Consider the following 6,000-nt stretch of genomic DNA (forward strand, 5'->3'; position numbering starts at 1 on the left):
ACCTCCCTTGTCTAATGACACTTTTACCTTGTTTCCAACAAATCTCCTTCTGTATTAAGGTAAAAGGACTAAGCAAACACTGCTGACTTAGCAGTAAATATGTGAGAAGGAAGGATTTTACTCTGGAACATCATTCATTTTGCAGGATCAGCGCCAACAGCACTACCTTGAAGCTTCATTTATCTGATATTCTGAGGGCTTTGCTTAGATAGGCAAGGATAATTGAAGCAATTTTCAACATTTTTCAGCAGACAAGCAAGAGGCATGACTTCATTTTCAGTAATACACATACAAGATTCAAATGAGCTTTATTTATTTATTTATTTATTTTAACCCGTGAATGTGATTAATTTCCTGGAGCAAATTAGCAGGAGAAGTGGTAGTTCCTCCAGCTTAAAGAACTGAGTTCAGTCTGATGTCTGACTGGAGGACATTCCTTAGCTAAACACAAATTTAGGAGATGGATACAATTGCTTTGGAACCCTATGTCTTGTAGATTGGAAATCAGATTATGTGCTCCTAGAATTTAGGTGTAATTGTATATGCATGACTTTTGTTTTTATTTTTTAAACTTTGCTGACTGAAGCTTGTTCTACTACTGTCCTATCTTCCATTCTGTGAAATAAGGCATTTTAAATGACTCCAGCTACCTATGGTCTGGCAATTTCATCAGGCCCTTGGGGTCTAAAAGGTGTTCAGTAAAGCTCACATCTCCTTGAACCTCAGACCAAGCAGAAGCACATCAGTGGTGTTCCTCACTCAGAGGAGATGGACGTTTCTTCTGCTCTGCCCACAAGCTGTGAAGAGGTGTCTCCAGCACAATTCACTTCTTGCTGCTACAATAAATCTACTGAGAAAATAAGCTGAGCCGTGAGTCTTATACCTCTTAGCTCTGACGGTCGGGTCAGGGTTTTTTTTGTGCTATTTAAGTCATTTGGCTGTAGCTTGCACACAGAGCTGTTATTCTGTCTGGGCTATTCTCCTTAAAACCTTAACATCACAGAGACAGCCACCAGGACATAGGAAGGCTTGGAGCTTTTGCTGTAAGAATGAGCCCTAGGAAAATGAGCAATCCATAAAGAAGAAACTATTTATATTTGCATTACACATTCCCACACAAGCAGAAAACAACCTCTTTCAGTTGACTACTCTTGAACTACAGCATCAGCTGTACGTATGTATATATGAATATATATTGAGTGAGAAGCAGAGCACAATAATCCATAAAATACTCTAATGAGTATGTACATATTCACTTAAAATATTTCAAAGAGTACTTATAAAGATGCTCAAAAGCTGATTTTTTCTTTGATGCAAAAGCTTGAGTTGGTTTAGTTGTCCAGGGCTGGAGAAACAGCCTAGTAGCTGCTCACATCTCTCTTCTCATTTTAAATTAAACCTCCAGCATTTCACTGGCAACACTTGAAAACATTATTGTTTTAGTGGAAATGTCACATACCTAATAGTTCTATGGGGAGAAGCAATGGCTGCTTTAGTTGAAAAATAAAACTAAAAATGCATGAGCTAAAATTACGAAGGAATGAATGAGGACTTCCAGCCCAAAGGAATGCAACATTGGGCAGATGGTGACAGATTTGCTTGTGTGGGTAGGATGGCTCGCCTCCATTTCTGAGCAGTTCATAAACCTGTTCCCACACACGGTGGCTGCAGAGTCAGCTCAGCACCAGAGAAGTCAGTCGGGGTACATGGCCCAGTCTGATGCAGATGGGAGTAGGGGCAAGGGTAGTTTAGACTGGATATAAGAAAGAAACTTTTTACAATAAAGGTAAGTGAAGCACTGGATCAGGTTGCCCAGAGGGGTGATGGATGCCCCATAGAATCACCAAATGGCCTGGGTTGAAAAGGACCATAATGATCATCTAGTTTCAACCCCCCAGTCATATGCAGGGCCACCAACCACTAGACCAGGCTGTCCAGAGCCACATCCAGTCTGGCCTTGAATGCCTCCAGGGACAGGGCATCCACGACCTTGCTGGGCAACCTGTTCCAGTGTGCCATCAATCTCTGTGTGAATAACTTTCTCCTAATATCTAACCTAACCAGGTATAGTAGGGCTTCACTTCAGGTCGGTCCATCTGTTACCTGGACCAGGAAGTTGCCCTTGACAGACCCCAGGAATCTCCTGGATTGCCTGCCACCCCCTGTTCCACTATCCCTTCAGATATCTGGGTGGTTGAAATCCCCAATCAGGTCAAGAGTCTAAATGCAGAACACCTCCTGCAGCTGGAGCAAAAAGGCCTCATCAACAGGCTCCCACTGATCAGGCGGCCTGTAGCAGACCCCAACCACTAGATGCCCTTTTCTGGACTGATCCTTTATTTTTACCCACAAGCTCTTGACCTGATTGTGGCTGTTCCTCAGACCCAGCTCTTCACAATCTATCCACTCTTTGACATAGAGAGCAATTCCCCCACCCTTCTTACCTTGTCTATCCCTTCTGAAGAGCCGATACCCCTTAGTGGTGGTATTTCAGTTATGGGAGTCATCCCACCATGTTACCATGATAGCAACAATGTTATAACTTTCCAAGTGCAACATGGTTTCCAGCTCTTCCTGCTTGTTACCCAGGCTGCGAGTGTTGGTATAAAGGCACTTCAGCTGGGTTTTCTGTTGCACCGCCTTTATAGAAGATCTAGGATCTGCTAGAACAGCAGCATGCCCTTTGCCTACTCCATCCCTTTATACTCCACCCTCTTTGCCCATAAAGTCTGGTACAAGGCCTTGAACTACTTTCTCAACCCCAGAGGCCCTCATTTTGTCCCCTTCCCCCTGCATACCCAGTTTAAAGCCCTTTCAATGAGTTCCGCCAGTTCCTCAGCTAGGGTCCTCTCACCCTGTCTCACCTTGGAGACAGGCTACTTCCATCTGCAGCCATCATGCCTGGCACTGAGTAAATTGCCCCACTGTCAAAACAAACAAAATTCCTGTGTTTGCACCAGCCTTTAAGCCATCTCTGGAGACAATCAAGGCCAGGCTGGATGGGGCTCTGAGCACCTTGATCTAACTGTAGGAGTCCCTGTTCATGGCAGGGGAGTTGGACCAGATAGCCTTTGAGAGTCCCTTCTAACACAAATGATTCTATGATTCTAAGACCTGCATGTCACACCACATCCCCTCAAAAAGGAGAGCTTAGGAACTGCTTCTCTGCATATGCTGAAATGAATAAATGTAAAGCATTTTCAGATGTGCAGAGCAAAATCTGAAGAGCCTGAGCACGTGCAAGGAAGATGAATGAGAGTCTCTGGTCCCCATGCAGTGCCTGGAGCTTGATTCAATCTCTGACACACTGATATATCTGATACATCCTTACTTAGTGTGACAGCCTGCCTGACTATCCTTTCAGAGACAGATTCATGCCTGCCTTTGGTGTAAGGGAAGAGGAGCCTGGGCATTGCTCCATTTGTTTGGTAGAGAATCTGGCTCCTCAAACTCCTCATCACTGTGTGTCTGAAGCAAACAAAAATCATGGATCACAGTTTTTAAATGTCAGCCAGCTGCAACAGCTTTTTCATTTCTGTTCATTTCTGTTTATCAACACCTTTCCCACCTCTTCATGTTGTACTGAATGGGAAGAGCCAAAACTTGGCATTCTGGATTCATCCCAATTACAGACCTCATTTAAATTTTCTCAAGTCTGCCCACAGCTGAGGTTGTTACAGAAAAATAGCACAGGCATAGGGCCCTCCAGTTTTTCTTTCTCTCAAATCTCAAGATGATTCCCTCATTTACCTAAATTGACCTCCCCTATAGACTTCCCAGAACAGAACATCTCAAATACTTGTTGGCACAAGTTTCCACATAGAAATCAATCTGTAAACCAGCAAGGACTGAGACAAAGACATTTTTCATGGCCAACATACAGTAGAACTCTCACATGAAGCTAAATTTGCTCATTTTAGAGACCCTCTTTTATTAACTGTGTTTATATAAAAGCCTTTGTTTAGTGTGGAGCTTGGAGACCTTATTTAATTTATAGATCTTGTGTAGAACAATGGCGGCAGCTCAGGCTGTGAAATGCCACTTTGTTGCTTCTTGCCCTGCTGCCCAGTGTGTGAATGCTCATGATGGTGCCTATTTGGCTGGAGTGTGTCAGATGCAGAGCGGGCAGGAAGCTGAAGAAAAGAACTGGTGTCCTTCATTTTCAAGGCCTGGCTCATTATGCATTCAGTGCTGAATTTGCTCAGTGTATAAATACAGCATCAGCCACTTACAGGCATACCTGACTTGGACTTAGGGAGCAGTGAGCAGAGCTCAGATGTTCTTCCAGGTGGCTGATTTTTCCAAAAAAAAAAAAAAAAAAATGTTGCAAAAAAGCTCAGAAAGTTGGATTATGCCTATGCAGTAAATGGCATGAGTGCAAACCTGCTTGTTGAGCTCATTTACACACTGCAACCTGCTGGATCAGCTGAAGTGCCCGGGTAAGCATCACACAGAGAAGGACTGGGATCAGACTGCTCAGCTAGGAGTGCTGATCTCTGTATTAACCCACCTGCAGTGTATGCTGTACTGAGTGCAGCACAGACACATGTGTTACTGCTGCAAGAACAGCAAGCAAAGCCCCATCTGCTGAGGTGAGACAGAGCTGTGGTGCAAGGAAACTGAAGCCCAGATATTCAGAGGTGCAATTGCGAGTGCTTTTGGCAGCAATTAGGTGCTTCATCACTTGCACTCCTGGAAGTATTTCCACAGGGAATGGTTGTTGCCTCACTGCTGTGATAGCCACCCACTTGGAGCTTCAGAAGGTCTCAGAGAAGCAGTGTATTTCCCAGGGTTCAAGCAAATGCTGAAAGCAAGCTGTAACCGAATGGTGCTGGCTCTGCTCACTGCCATTCTGGCTGATTTGCCTTTATGCTGATGGAGATAAAGCACAGCACATTAATACAATACACAGACTAAAAGCGGAGCGAGACCTGAAATTTACATCAGCAAATTAATCTAGCAAAAGCCATGAGAAGCTGAGTTGCTCATTAGCAAGGTTTGCAATGGTGTGACAAAACATTTCCGTGCAGTTAGGCTGGCTTTGCCCTCCTGGGTTTTGCCAAAAGCAAGCAGGAATCTGCCTGCGTGCTGGCCCCAAAGTGCCCCACGGCACAGCATCTGGAACTGCTCAGCGCTTCCAGGCTTCTTTGAGTTCAACTCCAGTGCAGCATGAAGCCTGCCTTCCTTGGAAGGTGCCTGGGCAGGGGACTCCCCTCCCCAACACATCCCCCTGCCTCGGGAAGCACATGTTCATTGCAGGCCCAGAGGGAACATAGCAAGAATTGCTTAGGAAATGTTGGCCACTGCTCTTTCCTCAAATCATCATGAATTGCCAAGCTATGGTTAAATGCCTGGGTCTAGGCAGGCTGTAACCCTCACCTTTGAACTCCTGTGATGTAAAGGTAGTGACCCCAGTTTTGGCCCCCCAACAACAACTAGAATTCCCTTTTAACCATTAGATTATGCTTCTTATTTAGAGTAGCATGGAGAAAGAAATTTGCAAATGTTCCTTCCCTGTCCCTCAGTCTATTATTGCTATTAGAGAGAGTCACAAAGACCTTGAATTCCCAGTGAAGGTCTTCTTCAGCCCAGAATTCCCTCATGTAAAAGAGTTCTCAGCCCTCCAACAAGATCAGGTTCTGCAGAATAAAGGGGCTGGATCTCCCTGTTCTCAATTTTTGCTGCCTTTTTGCACTTAGATCCTTCACAGCTGCCTTGCAGAGCTGGGTTGGGCTATTTAACTCGGGTTAAGCTTCAGAAGTCTTGCTGCAATTGCTGCTGCTATTACAAAGGAGCATTTCAGGGAGTCACACAGACAGTGAAGGAGGGGATAGTCAAGGCTTAAAAGGCCACCAGATCTTCCAGAGAAGTTGACCAGCACCCAGGTGGAGCCCCAGCACAGACTATAGGCCTTCCATACAGAAGATTTTAGTAAAGTAAATATTTATCTCTACTAATTTGCCTCTTCTCCAAACATGGAACACAGTACAGGTAATGTCA

Source organism: Coturnix japonica, chromosome 2 (genome assembly GCF_054131305.1).
Source record: "Coturnix japonica strain WE chromosome 2, WE-NBRP24, whole genome shotgun sequence".
NCBI lineage: Eukaryota > Metazoa > Chordata > Aves > Galliformes > Phasianidae > Coturnix > Coturnix japonica.